Source organism: Mustelus asterias, chromosome 1 (genome assembly GCF_964213995.1).
Source record: "Mustelus asterias chromosome 1, sMusAst1.hap1.1, whole genome shotgun sequence".
NCBI lineage: Eukaryota > Metazoa > Chordata > Chondrichthyes > Carcharhiniformes > Triakidae > Mustelus > Mustelus asterias.
In genome coordinates this window covers 106450463-106472749 of record NC_135801.1, presented here as the reverse complement: position 1 = coordinate 106472749, position 22287 = coordinate 106450463, and the positions used below count along the sequence as shown (strand labels likewise).

The 22287-nt window shown below is 43.3% G+C and overlaps 2 protein-coding genes across 9 annotated transcripts in view; one reads left to right on the top strand and one right to left on the bottom strand.

Moving 5' to 3' along the window:
• Positions 1-22287, top strand: part of rbm47 (RNA binding motif protein 47) — a 207739-nt gene that overhangs the window by 115543 nt on the left and 69909 nt on the right. Inside the window, exon 1 of one of the 8 annotated variants that reach the window (XM_078216466.1) lies at positions 15395-15500. The exons of 6 other annotated variants lie outside the window; for them this stretch is intronic. The gene's annotated coding sequence lies outside the window, so the exon portion shown is untranslated. Of the gene's footprint in view, positions 1-15394; positions 15501-16663; positions 16735-22287 lie in introns of those variants that run through there. One more of the 8 variants, XM_078216475.1, reaches the window with a different exon arrangement.
• n4bp2 (NEDD4 binding protein 2) overlaps positions 6135-22287 on the bottom strand; it is a 384372-nt gene continuing 368219 nt past the window's right edge. The window contains exon 17 of the transcript XR_013498346.1: positions 6135-6147. The gene's annotated coding sequence lies outside the window, so the exon portion shown is untranslated. The remainder of the gene's footprint in view (positions 6148-22287) is intronic.

Genomic DNA, 22287 nt, shown 5'->3' with positions numbered 1-22287 from the left:
CTTGATCACCCAACCCACTTCTCTGACATTCTCCCCCACTTCCCCCATAAGCCTGGCTCCCCTGTTCGGCTTTGATGCAACTTGTGATACAAGTACCCGAAGTCCTACAGCACTTAAAGGTAGACCTTGTACCTCGAGATGAACTGAAGCTCGCCAGACACACGTCACTTATATGTAGTTGGGAAGCAGACCATTCTAATAGTCCGCTGGCGGGGCACATCGTTTGGAGAAGGCATGTAATTCCAGCGCATTCACAAGATGCAAATTGATGCAAGTGTGGTTCCCCTCCATAGATCGGGGGAAATTCAAGCCCCCTTCAACCTGCCATCAAAATCAGAAGAAGAAAATTCCAAACTAACGTCTTGCTGGCAGGAAACTGACTTTTTCCTTCAGGTCAAATGTAATGCCACTGCCCACCATGATTCCCAACACTGGCGGGAGTGGAAAACTCTGCCCACTTTAACAATTGTTCCTTCACTGAACTGTATGGTGCTTCCCTAATCAATGTGGAAGATACTTAGTCACAAACCATGACCTTACATTAACACTCTGTGTGAAAACTTGTTGTTTCAAAATGAAACAGGCTGCAAAAATCTCCCTGCAAATGTCGGCAGCCCAATTCTGACTGGAACCTTGTGGTTGATGTTGTGGAATTGTTTCCTCAATCGGTTGGACAGCAAGAACTGATCATCAGACATGTTTGTGCAGAGGCAAATCGTAAATGTGGGGTGATAGACAGGGAAACAGAGCAAGCACGAGACTGGCAGTAAGGGCTAGCAGAGTAAGGCAGGAGGAAGATCTAAGGAAAGGAACAGGCAGGAAGACTGGGCTGAAATTTTGCACTTGCAGCAATTGCTTGACTAACCAACTGCTGGATTTAACGGTGAGCCGTTGTTGCTTAACTGGTGACTCTAATGTCTAATACAATGTGTGGAGGGAACGAGCTTGATGATTTGAAGGTCATTTTCTCATTGTTCCAGAGGTAATACAATTTTTGTTACATGTGCTGCAGGATTAAAATAATAAAATTGCAAATTCACAGAGTAGCTTAGCCAGTTTCTAAGCTGTGTATGCGTGTTGTGAAATGAAGGTGAATGTTGAAGTAATGTGCAAGTCAGGAAAAATGAGGCAAGATGATATTTCTGATGTCAGTTGCTTTACCAAAAAAAGTCATGTGAATATAGAATAAGATTCTGCTGTGTACTCACATTGATAATCCTGTCAAAATTATCAATAGGATGAATGTCACTCCCAAAGAGTCAAAATGACATGCACATAGCCACTTGAATTTACCTGTAGGTGCCTTTTGTGTATTGAAATATTGAATAGCCAGAAAGCTGCGTGGGTGAAGATTAAATTTTGCTGCCAGTTTGACCTGTGAAGCCACATACATCAACCTTTTTTGAAGAAGCCGTGCTGTCGTGTTGGAGCTATTGCCAGGGTTAAATACACTCAATGCAGAGACAACTGAGTTTTAACTCTGGAGGAAAAGAACTTCAAAACTGGTGGTTTTATTTTTCTCCTTACAAATTGTCTTTCAGTAATTTTCTCCTTCTCGTAGGAGACTTAGCGGGCGATTCTCCCGAAAAATTCTAAGTGTCGAATTCATGGGAAAACTGGAGTAATTCATGCTGTTTTTTTCAGTGAGAGTTCACACTGCAATCTCCCACACTCTGTACACTGCAGAGGCCACCAGCATGAATATCATTAGATTTCAGGAGGTGGGGCCTATTCACGCTGGAGAGGCTGAAACCCAGCAGGCCTCTGCGCATGCACAGTGGCCCCGAAGGTTCAGTCTCTCATTTACTGGCCAGCTCAATCACTGGCCAGCCCGGGACCCCCACAGTGCTGCCCCCGAACTCCCACAGCCCGATCGTGGCCCCCTGTCCATTCGCGGGCCAGCCTTGAACCCCCCACAACAGTGATGATCCCCCCACACCCCCACAGGCAGACACCCCCCCCCCCGATAGACATCCCCGGCTGACCACCCTCCTCCCCCAGCCCTCACCGATCGCTGGCCTCCCAACCAGATCCCAATGCAGAGTTGCAGCGGGACCCCCCACCAATCATGCCGCAGGCCCCTCCCCTAGGCCCTGCCCCCAATAGGCCCCACCCCCTTAGCACTGCCCCATGCCTGGTGGGCAGTGCCAAGGTGCCCCCTGGGCATGGACACTTTGCCCCTTGGGCAGTGCCAGGGGCACAGGCTGGCACTGCCAGGGTGCCCATGCCCAGGGGGCACCACCCCCTCACCGCCTGACCCCCTTAGTTGGCCCGTTTGCCCCCCTTCACTCCAGTGGGGTCATCCTGCTAGTTCCCCAAAAGTAGGGAGCTATTGTAATGCCCGCTGGAGTGAAACACTCTGGTGGGGTGGGAGATGCAAGCAGGCCCGGAGAATTCAGTCCTGGGCCCACTAATAGCATTTAAAAGTATGTAAAATACTATTTAAATGCTAGCCCCGCTTCCCAGCCGATTTCCAGCACCGCGCAGACGCCGCCGGAAATCCGGGCCTGGAAGACGCAAGCGCGGTGCGAACATTCATGGGAATCCCGTGAACTGGCTGACACGCGATTTTTGCGGTCCGCTGTGCTAAAAGATTAGCGCAGTGGGATGGGATAATTGCCCCCTTAATTCCTTGATGCAGTACAATTCCAGAAATGTCAGTCGCCTTTGGTGCCCCTGTCAATTCCCATCCAGTTAGAAATTGGATCATTCCATAGGCATGCAACAGGTTGAAGGTGGCCCAGTTTTGGGGACCAAAAACCTTCATCACAAGGACACCCGTGAGAGTTCCAAACTGAAATTGTGATTGGACAATTTTCCAGCCATTCCTGACAGCAGTCTAAAACAGACAATAGGCCCCTTACACATGTAAATGAGATGCATAACAGGCCCCAGAATCAGATTAGGAGAGGCCAACATTATTGTTATTTAATTTGGCATGTTTATCTTACAGTGCCAGTGTTAAGACTGCATTTCACAAATTCTCGTATGATTTTTTTTAAAAATTAACAGAGAGACATTTTGTAGTCAGACTGGTCAGCCTGCTGTGTATAATAATGATGATGTGAAGATGCCGGCGTTGGACTGGGGTAAACACAGTAAGAAGTCTCACAACACCCAGGTTAAAGTCCAACAGGTTTATTTGGTAACACAAGCCACAAGCTTTTAGAGCACTGCCCCTTCATCAGATGAATGGGAGTTCTACTCCCACTCACCTGATGAAGGGGCAGTGCTCCGAAAGCTTGTGTCTTGTGCTACCAAATAAACCTGTTGGACTTTAACCTGGTGTTGTGAGACTTCTTACTGTGTATATTAGCACCAGTACCTGAAGACATTATTCCTGCTTTCTATGTGACCATCCTGTGAATGAATGAATAATGACAAACTTGATTTTAGATATTTACATGTGAATAATAGACTCAGTCTACTTATCAAAATAATTATTACTGATCATTTCTCCATTTTTTGGAGATGTTACCAAACTGTACTCAACCATCTTTATTTTCTGGGTGTTAGTGGCAGGATTTCCAGTGCAACCTGCAGAGTGTTTCACGGTGGCGGAGACCATGCCATTGGCCAGCAGCATGATCTTCTGGTCCCAACGTTGTCAACAGGGTTTCCTGTTGAATGCGCCCCTCACCGCTGGGAAACCTGTGGCAAGGATGTGCTGTTGGTGAGACTGAAAGATTCCGACAGTGTGAACGGCCAGAAAATTCCTTCTTGTATCATAGAATCATGGAATCCCTGCAGTGCAGAAAGAGGCCATCCGGCCCATCGAGTCTGCACTGACTCTCCAAAAGAGCATCCCACCCAGCTCATCCATCCATCCCCCCCCCCCCCCCCCAATCCCCATAACCTTGCACATTTACCATGGCTAATCCATCCAACCTACACATTTTTGGATGTGAAGGGGCAATTTAGCATGGTCAGTCCATCTAACCTGCACATCTTTGGACTGTGGGAGAAAACCAGAGCATCCAAAAGAAATCCACTTGGAAATGTACTTGGAACATTTTGGACTTGCAAGTGATAATTTGCTTGAAACAAAAACAGAATAAGTTAGAAACATTCAATAGAACAATCAGCACTCATGGAAAGAAAAGATTATGCTAGCGTTGCAGAATGTTACCAGACAGAAGCTGGCCAGTTGGCCCATTGTGCCTGTACTGTATATTTGCAAAAACTGTCCTATTAAAACCCTTCAGGATTTTGAAAACCTCTGTCAAATCTCTCTTCAACCACCTTTGACTAATGAGAACAACCCCATCTCCTCCACTCTCTCCAAATAACTGCAATTCGTCATCCCCATTCATCATGGTTACCTAATTGCCATGCTAAGTAGTGTAGGTGACCAAACTTTCCAATCATAATAACAGTGGATGATCCTATTGGAGTTCTAGTTTAGACTGTTTTTAATCTTGTCTAGCTGCTTTCTTCTTGCTCTTCTTGCATCAATTCTTCTGGTGACGAATAGGCACTCCAACTGTTCTATATGTCTGAAGAACTCTACTTGTCTTCCCTAGTACTATTCTAGTAAATCTCTTCTGCAACCTCTCCAAGTCCTTGACATCCTTCCCAAGGCTTGGGAACAATGTTCGGAGCAGGGACTGAAAACAATGGTTTCAATCTTCACAATATTTAATTGCAGGAAACTTCTGGTCATCCAGTGCCAGATATTGGAAAAGCAGTTTGATAGTTTAGAAACAGTGGAGGGGTTGAGGGGGGAGATGGTGAGGTAGAGCTGAGTGTTACCAGCGTACATTGGAAACCCATTGTGTCTTTGGCCGATATTGCCAAAGGGCACCACGTAAAGGAGAAAGAGGAGGCCAAAGATATTGAGGGACATCAGAGGTAATACTGTAGGAGCAGGAAGATGAACCATTGCAAGTGAATCTCTGGCTACAATTAGACAGATAAGAATGGAACTACATTTCAGTAAAGAGAAAGGGAGATACATCCTCATGCAGTTCTGCACAGTTACTCACCATACGGAGTATTGGGTAGCAATCAGGAACAGGAAAACCAAAAAGGGAAAAAGCTGACAACTCTGGAAATCTGAAACATAACCAGAAAACCTGAAAAGACGCAATAGGTCAGGCAGCATTTGTGGAAAGAGCAAACAGATTAACATTTTGGATGTGGACCCTTTGTCAAAACTGAAAGATATTAGAGATGAACAGTGTAAAAGGAGCAGAAATGTGAAACGGAGGGGAGGGGGAAACAAAACATTCACCGGAAAAGAAATAGAATGACCTGTAATGTAAAAAGTGGAAAATAAGAGATGGTAAAATGGCAAAGTTTTATCAGTATGATGCACATTGAGTCCAACAGGAGGCATAATGAGAGAAATCAAAGAACTTAGTTAATTTACAAGACAGAGAACAAGTGAATTCTTGAAAAGAAAGAAGAATGAAGTGGGTAGGAATGGAAGCATGAAAATCTGGCAAAATCTGGCAGGTTCTACAGAGAAGGAGCTTGTAGAAGAGAAGTGCGTAAGCCAGGTCTCACCCCAAGAGTCCGCACCCCACTAGTTCTGAAAAGGCCAACAAACTCATCCTACTTTGCCAGCACTTACTGCCAACGAGAAAGTGAGAGCCATAATTAAGGTCTGAGTTTATTAAGGTGAACATTAAGCCGCAGGTTTACAAGTGCCTGGTAAAAGGATAAAGTGTGTTCCTTTAGCTTTAACAAGCCAAAGACAAAGAGGATAGAGTGGTACAGGGAATTGATATTGATATAAAGTTTTAAGTTTAAAGGATAAGGTGCTTGGGGGGTCAACTTGGAGATAGAATTGTGGTGTTGGTCACATAAATTGCATTTGCTTTCTTCAGTGTAGAGGAGGTTACACTGTTAACAGTGAACATGATTCACAAGCTGCACCCAGAAGGAGTGTAGGTGCATCTGGACAGTGGAGTGAGAGAAACTAGAATTTCATTTCCTACACTTGCAGAAGGAGTTCGCTTTGATGATAAGATCATTTTGGAGTTCATGGAAATGGTGGATAATGATCTGTCAAATGGTGAAGCTAGTGGGATGGAAGGTCAGGACAATTTGGAGAGATTCGAAGAATGATGGAAGAAGCTTGGGAGATTGGACAGAATAAGTCAAAGGTCTAAGATAAAAGCAAATTACTGTGGATGCTGGAATCTGATGAAGGGTCATCCAGACTCAAAACATTAGCTCTATTTCCCCTCCACAGACGCTATCAGACCTGCTGAAATTTTCCAACATTTTCTGTTTTTCAATCAAGGGCCTAGTTGGCCATGGTGCAGGGGAATCCTCGGTTATTATGTCGTAGAGGTTTACATGGAAGAGAATTCTTCAGATCTCTCAGCATTTGTCAAAGCAGAGCTGACTGAGAAAGAAAAACTGCGAGAAATTCCTACAAAAAGGAGAATGGCAAAAAGTATAATCTAAATAGCTGTTGAATCACTGGACTATCATCGATCACCTCTATGTCCCCGGGCTACATTGGGCTCCAGTCCATCAACACATTGCGGCAAATCTTTATGCTCCCCCAGGTGGGTTGTGAGGCAGGGGAGGTTTGGGGGGGAGGGGGGGGGTGGGGGCGGGCGTATGATGTAGAATTGCATGGACAAGATTCCCCCCTGGATCCTGCCTGCTCTGACTCAGATGTAATTTCTTGTTGGGGTGTTGGGGTGGACAGGGTCTCTGGCAGGTCACGTGTGTTACCCTGTTTCTTGCTCCGTCCCAATATTTGGGCTGGCAGATGCAGGTCAGAGCAGGGTGGTAAATGGAAAAAGAAACAATTCTCCATCGCCACCCCAGCACTGTGCCTGGACAGGTTGGAGAGTTTTCAGCCAATCAGATTGGCTGATAGCTCTCCAAGACAGTACTTTCTTCCAAGGGTGGATGGAAGTCCCACCCACTGCCAGTCAGAGATCAATTGAGCGTGATACGGCAGTGGGCTTCTGAGAGTCGGTGGGAGCGCATTACGCACTGACTCTCAGGATGGCGAGTGATCAGCAATTCTGCCCATTGATTTTAAAAGTTTCCTCCTTGAGTTTAAACCCCTCCATGGCCTAACCTCACCCTATCTCTGTAACCTTCCTCTGCACTGCAGCCCACCAAGAGCTTTGAATCACTTGAACTCCAGCGTGCTGTTCACCCCTTCACTCCACCATTCGTGACTGTGCCTTCAGCTATTTAGGCCCTGAGCTTTAGAATTTCTTCCCTAAACCACTCCTCCTGACCACTTAACTAATGTTCTTTAAGACATTCCTTTAAATCTAATTCTTTGACAAATTTCCCACCATGGCCGGTATTCTCCGACCTCGTCCGTGGCTGGGATTCTCTGATCCCGCAGCAGTGAATGGAGTTTTGGCTGAGCGCCAAATTCTCCGTTCTCAGTGGCAGCGATGGTGAGGGCCAATGGGATCAGAGGATCCCTCCCCAAATGTTTTTTTTATGGCTCAGTATAAGCTTTTGCCTAAATATGCTCCTGTGAAGTGTTTGAGAACATTTAAGGGCGCTATAAGGAAACTGTTGTTATTGAGAAAAGGAAAATATTTGCTGCACCTTACCAGGTGTTAATTCTTTCTGATTCGTTCCCTGAAGGAGAGCAATAAAAGGCTACATGTGGTCAAAGAATGCCCATGCTCCTCTGTGAAACATTGCTGCCATGCCCACTAGTCAGAACAAGGTGTTCCACTGATGGCAAAGAGAATGAGGCTTAGAGCCACAAATCTTATCTTTTCATTTCTATTGTGGGAGCCAATTGATCACGTGGATCTATGGGCGCAGAAGATTTTAGTCAACCTGCTCACAATGTTGCCCTTAGGTCAGGGCGAGAAGTTTAAACCTTGCGCTTGTTTTTGTCAATAAGTACAGACAAATAGATACTATCTGGAAAGCTTTGATTGTTGGCATACCTGCTATGTTAAAGATGGGAAATATACATGACTGGCATCTAGACTATGCTGGTAAATTACTGGCAACTACAGCATGGCTCCACTGATCTCCTCTTCGATCTTGCATGTCATGAGATTTTTGCCGGCAGTATTAACCAGCTAGTAGGATGCATTTAAAGAGCATCTGAAAATATGTCAAAACAGATTATTTTAATGCTGTGTCGGCTCATCAGAAAGGGCATATTGTCAATCCACTTTCAAAATGGCTTGATAAAATGGGAATGTTCAGGAGGACAAGACAAATTTTGCAAATTGAAACCTTGAGGAGACACTGACAGACTGGATTTTCTTCCAGAGGGGTCATGACATAGTTCCTTAAAATTCTGAATGGGACAAACAATATGGATGTAAGCAGATTATTTTGTTGAAACTCTGCTGACAGATCTAGAAAATACAAGTACACTATACTAGAAATGAGCAGATTTTGTTTCTGATGGAAAAGTAAATACTTGCATTAAAGTGCCAGCAAAAACAATTCATATATGTCGACTAACTGGTTTAAAAAGGAGCTCGTGAGGTGCTGATGATGACTCAGCTGTTTAAGTCAGTGACTATTTGAGGCATGCAGATAAGGGAAGTAATTCTGTTAGTGTTTGGTCAGTGCTGACCTGCACTCCTCAAATTGGCCAGGGTTCCATTTCCTGACCATGAACTAATGATTCTCAAAGAGCACGTGTGCAGACATCAGCTGAGGACAGCATCAATCTAGCCTCAGAAGTTCAATAGCTGGCCACCACTGTCCATGTTCACGTCAGGAATATGGCCAGACGCTCTTTAATGGCCATAGAACTGTAATGCAACAAAGAATCAAAACCTTCAGGAGACGAGGCGGCGAAGAGAAACATTTTATTGAAAAATGAGGAAATAATAATTAGAAAGAGGTTGGGTGAGCACCCAGTTTAAGAAATGTAGGGTGGGATTCTCCGATCTAGTCCTTTCCCACCCTGCTGACAGTGAGAATGGAGAATTTGGCACTCAGCTGAAACTCCATTCACTGCAGTGGCACTGGAGAGTCCCAGCCACGGACGGGGTCGGAGGCTTACGGTGATAGAATGTTATTACAAAATAGTTATTGTAAAGTATAATTAGAGATTAAGTGATGGAATATTTGTTTGAAACTAAAGGAGTCTCACTATAGAATGCAAGCAGTGAAAATTTAGTAATGTAAACTGATGTCTTGTGTCTTCAATTAAAGGTAAAAAGTAAAATTTATTTATTAGACACAAATAGGCTTACACTAACACTGCAATGAAGCTACTGTGAAATTCCCCTAGTTGCCACATTCCGACGTCTGTTCAGGTCAATGCACCTAACCAGCACATCTTTCAGACTGTGGGAGGAAACTGGAGCATCTGGAGGAAACCCAGGCAGATACGGGGAGAATGTGCAAACTCCACACACACAGTGACCCAAGCCAGGAATCAAACCTGGGTCCCTGGCACTGTGAGGCAGTAGTGCTAACCACTGTGCCAGTAGTGCCAACCACTGTGCCAAAATTTCTGTCTGATTCCAAAGTAATCAAGTCCCACTTGACTACTTTGGAATCAGACAGAAATTTTGAGCTGTTTGAATTTCTTGGAGTTTTACCAGTTGCCAGTTACCTGCCTTCAGAGATCAAATAGATCAGGGCACAGAGGAGAGGGTAGCCACATTACATATTGTATCTGACCTTTGCCTGCACCCATATTGTTTTCTTAAACAATCATGACAATGCCATCTGTGTTAATGCAAAACACTGCAGATGCTGGAAATCTGAAATAAAAACAAAAATGCTGGAAATACTCAGCAGGTCCAGTGGTCGGAGAACGATGCAGAGTTAATGAAAGGTCATTGAACTGAACTGTGGGGGCGGAATTTACTGCTGGCGACGGGGTTCCCGCAAACCAGCTATAAAAACCATTGTTTTTCTCTGGGAGATTTGACACTATTTCCAAGCATTTAGGCACTTACTTGGGCAGCATCAGACCACTGCCAATATTTCATTCAGGTCTGCAGATGGAATCGCTAGCGGATGCCTGAAGGAACATAAATGGAGCAGAGTGAGGTAGCAGGGAGGGGAAGAGAGGGTTCGATAGCGAGGAATAGCCTTCCCTCACTCTCCCAACGTTGGGTCTCTTGTTTGGGTACATAGTGTCTGCGAATCACTAAGCTGCAAGCAAACCAGAAAGGGTTTGCTGGACGATCTTCCAGGATAGTGACTTCCCTGCCTGCCATTGGATGAGTACCAATAGAAACAGGATGAGGCATTTAAATAGCCCTTAATTGGCCCTCCGCCCTTCAGCTCTGGAGCCTGACCGGAGGAAGATTGGAAGGCAATGGGATTTACACCTCACACCCTCTGCCCAATTACAGTCTTCCCCTTTTGGAACATGCCTTTGGGAGGACATTAAATTCCATCCATTAACTCTGTTTCTCTCTCCACAGATGTTGCCTAACCTTATCTGTCTGATTGATATGATAGCATACACATTATGATGCTGGAGGCATTTGTAGTTCCCCATGATTCACTGCGAATGGATTCTTGTGCAGACAACAGAATACTGGACTTTAGGCCTCAGGGGAGGTTCTATAATGGGAGAGTGCAGAGTAACTGCATTGTGCATTGCACAGTATGATCAAAGTACAAGCTACGTTTGTCACATGAGCAAATAGGACACTGGTAGTGCTTTTAAACAAGTTTGAAGTCCTATATTGCTCTGAGTCACTGATTTTCTTAAGTTAATATCAGAACAATCTGATCACATCTGTTAATAGCTGCAACAAATTTCCTGTCAGGAATTAGCTAGAAGATGTGAGCCAGGATTTGATCCCCACAGTGAAGGGGTCTGAGGCAGGGGACTGAGGCAGCTTGGAAACGACAATGGCAGCACTGGTGTGAGGTCCTAGTTATTTTTACTCCTGGGAATCATTACCTTGTTCAAACATTAGTGGCTGACATTCATATTATCCAGTTTATAATTAGACCTGTAATCCCACACTGAGAATGATGGATATTTGCCCGAATCTTTTTCAGTGTAAACCCTGCTGAAAATGGTAAGTTTGATTGAAAAGAACTGATCACCTCATCAACAAGAAATAAACTACCACAGATGCTGGGAATCTAAAACAAAAGCATTTTGCACGCCAGGCTGCTTTTGTGGAGAGAATTGGCTCTTGTTTTGGGTGTGGCCACTTCATCAGAATTGTAAGATATCACAGATAGCAGTATTTGAGACAAAGCTGAACAAAGTAAAGAGTTAAGGAAAAACATAGGCGCAAAATTCTACTTTGTTTCCTATGCCTGTGCTTTTTCCCTATCCCTCCTATCTCTTGTTTTACTCTTGTTTTTACCTTTTCCCAATCTTTTTTATCCTTTTTCCCTTTCTATCCCTTTGCATTTGTTTCTACATTCACAGCCCACCTATGACAGTGCTGCCATCGAGATATCCTTTTGCCATCTCTTGTTGTAGAGTGAGAGAAATACGACGGAGCCAAAAGACCTGAAAACAACGTGAGATGGTTCTGTCTGATCAAACCAGCCTCGTGGAGGTAGCAAAACTAGAGGCCCCAGATCATAGAAATTGGCCCTCTCACCTCATCTACATATTCAGGGCAAGTTTGAGACAAGTTCTGGGATGTGATCTAATCATGTGCTATCTAATTGACTTCTATTGTAGTTGGTTTGCGGATGCTGAAGCATTTGAATTAGTCTGTAAATTAGATTTGTTTGACAAATACAACAGTAAATCTACAGAGGCCCAGCCTGAAATAATACAAAATGTGATGCCTGTTACCATAAATAGAAAATGACACTCAACATGTCAGTGAATTTACAATGTGCTCTAGCTTGGGTAAGATTCCTTGCCTTCTGCACAATTTGAAACATTCAGGGCAGAATCGTACCAAAAATGGCAAAGGCCGGAGTTTTATCACCACGGGAATCACAGCGGGCAAGGGACAGACAATAGAAAGGTCCGTTGACCTTGGGCAGGATTTTATGGTTTCGGGACGATCGAGGCCATAAAATCCCACCAAATGTGTCAGGGTCTGACTGAAAACCAAAGTGTCTCTCCAGATCACCTAGCACTTTGTAAAAAAAAGGTGGGCATGTATCACGCCATCATGTTGAGGAGTGGAGCCTAAACATGCCAGCAAAGCCCAAGATACTGAGATCATGGCATCATGTATAAAGGCCGTTTTTATAGATCAAAGCAAAAAATAACCTCCTCCGCATCACGGAGGTCTCAGGGGCTCCCCTCCTGCCCCACCTGCAATCGGAGCCAGAATCTCCCCTCCCACCCCCCGGCAACACAATCAGAACCAGCATTTCTCCCCATCCCCACCCAAACAGTCATGCCAGTGCCGACACACCCTCCCCCCGAACATCACCAGTATTGGACCCCTTCCTACCATTCCCCCCCCCCCACCCCGCCCTCCCAAACAGTCATTACCAGGACCTCCCACTTGCCCCATCGCCAGCATCAGACGCCCCCACCTCCCCTCCCCCCCGCCCCCCGCCCACCGTCCCCTCACAAACAGCCATTGCCAGCATCCCTAGCTCCCACATCCACTCTCACTCAGCACCACAAATAAATAATTTCCCCCACACCATGAGGCTCCCACTAGGGTCCAGCCCAAGCACTTCCCTCTGGCACATGCTGCCATCCTGGCATTGCCAGAGGGAAGTGCCTGGGCACTGCCTGGCAATGTCCCTCTACCCTGGGGCTCTATGCACCTTTACACCCCCAGGAAGATCCCCATGACAAGCTCATGTCTGAGTTCACGTCTAAGCATTGCCGACGTTCCATCACATTGGCGAGGTTTGAAAATATGCCTCGGGGGATTTTATGATGAGAGGGATCACTAATGATATTAAAATTTATTAAAATCAGGTTCATTGTCAATCACCAGGCAAGACTGTTCTCTTCCTGTTGGGGAGCACTTCAGCAGTCACGGGCATTCAGCCTTGGATCTTCAGGTAAGCGTTCTCCAAGGCGGCCTTCACGACACACGACAGCGCAGAGTCGCTGAGCAGAAACTGATAGCCAAGTTCCGCACACATGAGGACGGCCTAAACCGGGATGTTGGATTTATGTCACATTATCAGTAACCCCCACAGCTTGCCTCCTGGACTTGCAGAATTTCACTAGCTGTTCTGTCTGGAGACAATACACATCTCTTTAACCTGTGTTTAATGTTCCCTCCACCCACATTGTCTGTACATTTAAGACCTGGCTGGTTGTAGGATTCGCATTCTAATCAGTATTCTGCAACTTGATTTTGTCTGTTTGCACTGTTTGAGAGCAGATTTCCACTCCATCTAACGAAGGAGCAGTGCTCCGAAAGCTTATGGTATTTGCTACCAAATAAACCTATTGGACTTTAACCTGGTGTTGTGAGACTTCTTACTGTGTTCACCCCAGTCCAACGCCGGCATCTCCACATCATGACTACAGGGGAGGTCCCAGAGGATTGGAGAATAGCCAGTTGTTCCTTTGTTTAAGAAGGGTAGCAAGAATAATGCAGGTAATTACAGGCCGGTGAGCATTACATCAGTGGTAGGGAAATTATTGGAGAGGATTCTTCGAGACAGGATTTATTCCCACTTGGAAATAAGTGGACGTGTTAGTGAGAGGCAACATGGTTTTTTTGAAGGGGAGGTCGTGTCTCACGAACTAGATCGAGTTTTTCGAGGAAGTGACGAAGATGATTGATGAGGTTAGGGCAGTGAATGTTGTCTACATGGACTTCAGTAAGGCCTTTGACAAGGTCCCTCATGGCAGACCGGTGCAGAAGGTGAAGTCGCATAGGATCAGAGATGAGCTGGCAAGGTGGATACAAAATTGGCTCGGTCAAAGAAGACAGAGGGTGGCAGTGGAAGGATGCATTTCTGAATGGAGGGCTGTGACAAGTGGTGTTCCTCAGGGATCAGTGCTGGGACCTTTGCTGTTTGTAATATATATCAATGATTTGGAGGAAAATGTAACTGGATTGATTAGTAAGTTTGCGGACGACACAAAGGTTGGTGGATTTACGGATAGCAGTGAGGACCATCAGAAGATACAGCAGGATATAGATCAGTTGTAGACTTGGGCGGAGAGATGGCAGACGGAGTTTAATCCGGACAAATGTGAGGTAATGCATTTTGGAAGGTCTAATACAAATAGGAAATATACAGTAAATGGCAGAACCCTTAAGAGTATTGATAGGCAAAGGGATCTGGGTGTACAGGTACACAGGTCACTGAAAGTGGCAATGCAGGTGGAGAAGGTAGTCAAGAAGGCATACGGCATGCTTGCCTTCATCGGCCGGGGTATTGAGTTTAAAAATTGGCAAGTCATGCTTTATAGAACCTTAGTGAGGCCGCACTTGGAATATAGTGTTCAATTCTGGTCGCCACACTACCAGAAGGATGTGGAGGCTTTGGAGAGGGTACAGAAAAGAATTACCAGGATGTTGCCTGGTATGGAGGGCATTAGCTATGAGGAGAGGTTGGAGAAACTTGGTTTGTTCTCACTGGAGCGACGGAGGTTGAGGGAAGACCTGGTAGAAGTCTACAAGATTATGAGGGACATGGACAGAGTGGATAGTCAGAAGTTTTTTCCCAGGGTGGAAGAGTCAATTACTAGTGGGCATAGGTTTAAGGTGCGAGGGGCAAGTTTTAAAAGAGATGTACGAGGCAGATTTTTTACACAGAGAGTGGTGGGTGCCTGGAACTCGTTGCCGGGGGAGGAAGTGGAAGCGGATACGGTAGTGACTTTTAAGGGGTGTCTTGACAAGTACATGAATGAGATGGGAATAGAGGGATATGGTCCCCGGAAGCATAAGGAATTTTAGTTAAGTCAGGCAGCATGGTCAGTGCAGGCTTCGAGGGCCGAAGGGCCTGTTCCTGTGTTGTAATTTTCTTTGTTCTTTGTCCCTGGCGCTGTGAGGCAGCAGTGTTAAGCTGTGCTGCCCAAATTCTGGGTTTACCTGATTTATAAATTTAATGCTCTATATTTTTATGTGAGGCTTTCTACTGTGCTAACCATCTGCTTTCAAGACTGTCTTGCATTTCAACATTAACCTTTCCTCATAGTTCATCCTCTAGTTGTGAATTGTTGCTAGTTTAGACAATGCAGACTTTGGGGCTTGGCTTCACAACTTTAATGATTTACATAAATGCGAGTATAACCTGGTAGTGGACTTCCGACATAATTTAGTTTTTTCTCCCTCCTCCCTTCCCTCTGGGCTGTTCCACTTGACCAGCCTCCCGAATCTGAATACCAAGCCCATGTTTCTCTCAGTAAAATCGTGATCGCAGATAGAAAGTAATTAAAACTTTACAAACTTTACATTTTTTACGATGTGATAAACCTGTAATTGTGAACCCTTTTCCACAACTCAGCAATAAATTCCCTTTACATGGCAATAATCAGAGCGGCCAAAGGCTAATACGCTAGTGCCTCCCCTTTTTACATTAGGTAAACAGACTAGCACCATAGTACCTAAGTTGCCAGTGCTGACTGATAAAGGTTCCAGTGTATAGACTTGAACAGAGTGAAACAGCTTGCACAGATTTCTCAGTGCCTAGCAGTCCGGACTTCACAGGTAGGAACTTTCTATTTATTGTGTTTTTAAACAATAATTTCAGTGTCATCACCGCTGAATGTCATCAATTCAGATGCTCAGTTTCAGAGATTTAATATGGCATGACATTATGTTGCACCATACTGCAGACCATTAGAATTGAAGAAAGTTACTTTGAAGTCACAAAGTGAGAATCCACATAATGAATATTTCAACCCAGTATGAGTCGAAAAGATTAGGACCATTGTGTGGGTTGTGTTGAAATTCTGTTTCAATTGCTAAAGAAAAAGATTCTACTCACTGTGACTGGAATAAATTTCTATCCTCTAGTGATATGTCACTTTTAAGTGCTTACGGAAGTCTGCAGTATTGTTTAGTCCTGTTTTTGTGTGGATCAGGGTTTAAAACATTCAACTCATCATCGGCAATCAGGTCAACAAACCATCTGGGGGACTGAAAAGCAACTCAAAGTAAAACGCTGTATTTTGTTTCCATTTTCATCGCAATGCCTAATCCGCATTTGTTCTCTCCCTGACAAAATCTTCATCTCTGTCATAGATATATTTGTTATGTACTCACAAGAATCATTTACTCTAGTTAATGTGCCAACAGCAATTACTTTTGCCAAGTAAAAATTTAATGTGAGGAAAATTTTATTGCTTTTAGTTCACTCTTGCTGAAGAGCAAATAAATTTCAAAAACAACCTTCCAATGTTCATTTATTAAATTGATAAGATCTTATGCGAAAAGGAAAAATTAAAAATTTGCTTCCAGTTTGTGTGAGACTTGGTACATTTTAGACAAGAAGTGTGTGTTAAACCATGGCACCATATGCTTGATCAATTGTATATAATAGTTATTGTTCTTCCATTTTGATTTTTTAAAAGTTTGCACACTAGGCATACCAGGATCAATGATAAAATCTGGTCCGTTCGAATGTTCATTTGAATGTTTACACTGATATTTTTAGGGTGATTTCTGGGTTTAATTTTCCATAAATACTTCACAATCTTTTTAAATGGCGCTATGGCTGGCAGTGCTCTGTCAGCAGGCACTGTGCTCGATTTTTTTCTCTCTCCCCCTCTGAGTGTCTCTCTTTGTGCACCTTGTACTCGGTGGAGCTGTTTGCTCTGAGGGTGGGACAGGAGAGTTGTTTTGTGTCTGGTGAAACATTAACTAAAAGCAATCAGCCATGAGTCTGAAGGGCATTCCATTGCCGTACTGGGTTGTGAAAGGAGAATACACCTTGCTGAAGGTAGAGATTTTACTTTACTGCCAATGGCTACTTCCATTATATATTTGTTCTGAAACCTGCTACTTTTAAAATTAGTTTCTGTAAAAGTTGAAGCAGTATTATCAAAGGAAACACGATCACGTAAAAGTTATGTTGGATTGTATATGATTAAATTGATCATATTCTTCAATAAGTGCGATGATTAGTTGACATCCTTCCCAATGTACATTTCCACATGACTAAATATTCCTGTTGAATGCCTAGCAGACAAGATTGATAAGTTATCTTTTAAGCATTTTTCTTAGGCCATTAAACATGAGTGAACTGTTAATACCTTTGGTGAGTGTGACTTTTCTATGTACCCTGTGACAGTGTCACTGCTGTTGTGCAATTCTTGGGAAATGTGGAGCTGAGGCTTTTACCAATTTAAACAATTCTGTTTTCTTTTCAATTTTCTCAATTTTTCTGCTCCTTTCCAGTTCTTGAAAGTGCAAATTCATTGTGGTGTGACGTTCCATAGCCCCCAGCAGCACTGTTGTCCCTCACCCAAATAGCACTTCTCAATCTCTGAGCTTCACTCGTGGGTCAGCAGGTTATTTGACCATGGCCATTTGGGTAAGGTATTCAAAGATGGTGCCCAGAAATCTTCCTAAAACTTAAATTTGATGTAATTTTTTCCTCCAGTTTTCTTTCCTCTTCTTTTGAAGATTGAGGATGTGCTGAGGTTGTGATTTAATGGGTGCCACAAGTGTTGTACCTCATATCTTAATGCTTGTGCCGAGAAAATAAGCTTTACCTATGTGTCAACCATTTTCTATATTAGTATCGTCGATGTATTGTAGTCAGTTTCATAGTAAATTAACAAGTGTTTAATATTTAAAAACTTTGAAAAGGTGTCTAATTAGCATCCCAGCACCTAAAAATACTTAATTTTTAAAGCCTCCCCGAAGGCTCGCAAAGGGTTGCAATTATCAGAAATTCACAATAGTGATTCATTCAATATCCAGTTTTGTGGACAGAGCCAGTTTCCACTACACAGTGTTTTTTAAACCAGCGCGAACTAGTGATGGAAACTCCATTTATCCGGAAAATATTTACACTTGAAATTCCTCAATCTTTTGCACTAGTTTGACCAGTTTCAAAGAATTGCACTGAAAAACTTGCACAACCTAGCAGAAACTTCAGGTCATTAAATTTCAGCAGAATGGATGTAATAGACCTGCTTTTGTCTTCATTGGTACTGTACCCAAATTGTGTATTTTTTAGTGGCAACATCTATTGTAAATGTGCAAAATCTGCAGCAGAAGCGCATGACTGTTAAATGTAACCCCCATGTAGGATTCACATTATCATGGACTGTATCCAATTTATTTAATTTCTGAGGGAAAACTTTGCAAATTTCTTCACAGCCCACCAAAAATTTATTTAGCAAATCTCCAGCATACCTACCGGACCTTATCTGCTAAGATATGTCCTGACCAGTTCTTTTCTGGTTGCTTTCTGGATCCCTGCAGTCACATGAACTGATATGTTCCACGTTGCACTGCCTTATATCCCTGTAATGAAACTTTAAAATGGTATAAATTGAACAACTGCAGTGGATATGAGCTACCACTCATCATTGTTTGACTCTCAAACAGAAAAAATTGGGAATAGGACTTAATCATTTTACTTGTAAATGAGTATTGCTTGAGACAATACAGTAAAGTCTTTACACCAAGGGTGGTGTGTCACCTGTTCATTGTTAAACTCTTGTGTTAACAAGCTTTGGGCTACAGAGATAGGGGATGAATACAGCTGAAGTATATTCGAGTATATATAGGGTTGTGAAGGTCAGCTGTTGAAAGAACATTTCTGCAATTAACAGTTCTGCAGGGCAATTGTTCTGTTAGAGTTTTAATCAAGAGTTGGGAAGATGATTCAGCTACAATACGACATAAAGCTCCGAATGTCTTTTATTAAGACCGCAGCTGTTTGAAGGCTTCTAATGACAGTACAAAAAAAGATCTCCACATTTCCAAGCATCTTTCTGAAGTAGACTTTTGACTGCAAACTTAAAAATAAATAATGCTGGGCAAAGTAGTTCCCATTGCAATCAAATACAAAGGATGTGAAAATTTGCTATAGGTAAAATCAGTCAAATGTGTACAGTTCAATGTAATCAGCCTAATTTGCCACCGTAAAGTCAAAATGATATAATGTAAACCACATATTCCTGGAAGGACCTAAGATAAAGATATGCTAAATTATCTTTTTCATACTTAGGGGTCCTGAATTTCTGCTGGGGTTCTCTTGGTTCTTGCTGTAACTTAGGCAGGAGTTACTCAAGTGAAAGATTTTCCATGATTATTTGCAATCGCTTATGTCATTTCACTGGGACTTAGTCCAGCAAACTCAGACATTTGAGAGGGCCCTTGCGGAAATTCAGGACCAAGCTATTTTATTTCAGATTCTGAGAGACTGCCATCGATAAACTGGCACACCAAATACTGCTAAATCTTCTCCACCTCCTCATCCAGTTGCAGACCAATGGGCTAATGAGTAATATGGGTCTAGGAGTCTATCGCCTGTTTAGGAACCTGGTCTTAGAAGGAGAAGTGGTTTATGGACACGCCCAAAATTTGAATGAAAGCAATCCTAGAATGGAAGCAGTTATAACTGTCCTTTAAGCTTAGTACTGGCCTGGATGAAAACTTTCATTCTCTAATGTCACATTGTGTGGAGTTGTCCAGTTAACATTGTGTGGAGTTTGCACATTCTCCCTGTGTCTGCATGGCTTTCCTCCGGGTGCTCCGGTTTCTTCTCACAGTTTGAAAGACATGCTGGTTAGGTGCTTTGGTCATGTTAAAATTCTTCCTTAGTGTACCCAAACAGGCGCCAGAGTGTGGCGACTAGAGGATTTCCACAGTAACTGCATTGCAGTGTTAATGTGAGTCTATTTGTGACACTGATAAATAAACTATTGTCTGGTGGTGAAAATAACATGACAGAAATTTGAAATTTAACATTTGTTGTACTTCTATTGCATTTGCTGGTTTTACATCTGAGTGCTCTCTGGTCAAATATTCAGCTGTATTGGTTAATACTAATGTCATCAATGTTACCAGTTTAGGTTTGTTGCTATGAACAGTTTGTAGTGTCTATAGGGTCAGTTGTAAAATGGGGCGTGCAAGAAACTGGACGATCTTTGATTTCCAGTTAACAATATATGTTAATGAATGAATTTTTCTGGACTCATGGAGGTCTGGGAGGTGGGAATGGGGGGTGCATGGGGGCAGGGGGCAGTAAATAGTGCGGAGCTATGTTGGGACAGCTCCCCGTCACAGCGTCACTGCCAGGACAATTTTGCTGTGGTGGAGTCAGATGCAGAACAACTGATTGCTCCAAGGAGGCAGACAGCTGATTTGCATCCTTAAAGGCCATTTTATGGAGCCACTGGCATTTTGCCAACAGCAGGGTGTTAATGGATTCTCCATTACCCTCTACCACAAGCCTACCTTCACCGGTCAATGTACCTGATGGGGTTCGCATAGTTCCACGCACTACTAGATTGACCTTATCAATGAACTTGCTCACTTTGCAAACTGGATGCAGAAATAGACCACATCAAAGCTATCCTGTGGGATAATGGCTATCCGGACCAGGTAACTGTTTGCTGTGTATTGCACAAAACTTGCAAACATTCCACTTTCAGACATGAAAAACTTACTCTGGAAAGGCAAAGTTTCTCAAAATTTGAACAACAGGTTAAGCAAGCAGTTTTCGTGTTGCTATTATGCAGTGGCTACACAATTGGTAGTTTTCACTGAGGAGTTTGCTGTCAGCCCAAATGAACATCTGCCGCATTGTCATGTACAAAATTCAGTATCAGTGTGATGTCAGTTATGTAGGACGTACATCCCAGCATTTGGCTGAGCAAGTCAAATAACATGTTCCTTCAGTTGTTCATAATAGGCAGAGTACAGACTGTACTTAACTAACCGTGCTTGCAAAACTTAAAACAAAAAATCTATAGTTAGATGTGATTCTGTGTTTGGGCAGCACTTTCTGAACAATCCTACGTGTGCTAATAGCTACACTAACAACCAATTTAAGATAATCTGTCGAGCAAATAACGCTTGCTAGGAATAACATGCAAGGATGCGTTCTCTATAAATAAAAGGAATTTGGTCAAACTTTCTGTCTTTTTTGAATTACCCAAAAGCTTGGGGAGCCTTCAGTTCTTCATTGCTTTCTCCATCCACGGCAATACCATAACCAATCAATCGACTTACCATCCAATCAGCACCCTTTCTCCTGTAATATCAAAGGTTGTGATTGTTTGAAATTTGGCATTCTTGTCCTGATGAGTGGAAGATGAAAAGCTTCTGCAACATGTCTCTCTGTTCAGCAATATTCAAAATGTTAAAGTAGTAATCAAGAGATAAAGAAGTAGCATTTGGTGAATTGCAGCCTTCTGCTTACACGTTTTGCCTGAAGTGCTTTCTTACCATCTCAATCCCTTTGTTTCCTAATTTGTTTGTCTTCTTCATTCTACTTAATTTTTCACCCTTTTCAATTTCAGGATTTTGCTGCAGTCCTTAATTTCCTATTTCCAAATGCTACTAATATTGCAGCTGGCTTCTTTTTCAGATACATGCTTTATTTTGAGTGCTCAGTAATATTCTCCTGTCCATGAATGTCCCCAAATTAGTCTTCCCTGTTAGCTAAACAGTAATTAGGAAATGGGACTAATATACATCATCTGCCGTAATGCCACCTACTTCACACTAGCGATGAAAAGAAAACAAGGATAACTTGTCAGATTGTGCAAGATACTGATGCTGCCTTTCTAGCCAGAGCCCATTCACATTTTTACTATTAGGACCAATGAGCTCTTCTTCAAACTGGAGATTCACCCAGATTAGATTTTACATTTTGTTGGGGTTGGACGTGGGGAGTAACACATCAGTAATTGAATGGAAAGGCAAATCAGCTAGGTAACCCCTCTTCCAATTGCATTTCCTCATTGCCAAATGGTAAAATTGGCCAAACCTTATCAAGAAGTACCCAGGTCTGCGAATAAAAACAGTTGACATCAGCGGTATTTGCCATCGTGTTTGTATTTGTCCTTCGGGAAGTTCTTAATTTTCGAATTCCTGAACTATGGAGCTGGCCGCCCTGGGAGCAAGGCTTCGGCCTCATTCAAAATAAGAGTGGTTAGATGTTTGCCTCACAAGGGTGCTCCAATGGAGATTCAAGCTAGCAGCAGTAGGCAGGCACAGAGGTGGGGGTGCTGCTCATATTCATTGTGCCCAACTCAATTATTTTGTGGGACACTGGAGATTTTCCAACTCTTCCTGATCACACACAAATAATTGAGTCTAACTTTTCTGGTCTGTGTTGGCTGTACTGCTGGATAAAACTGGGCAGGCCCCTTTCACCATTGAGGCAGTCAGAATACCAGTTTAAGAGGAGCAGGACATGCTGTGCAAGTATTTGAATGCCACTAGCGTCTTGTTTACACCAGGTGCCTCCCTGGACTGGACCGACTGCTCAACCCAACATGGAAATAGCTCCTTGGACTTTGCACTA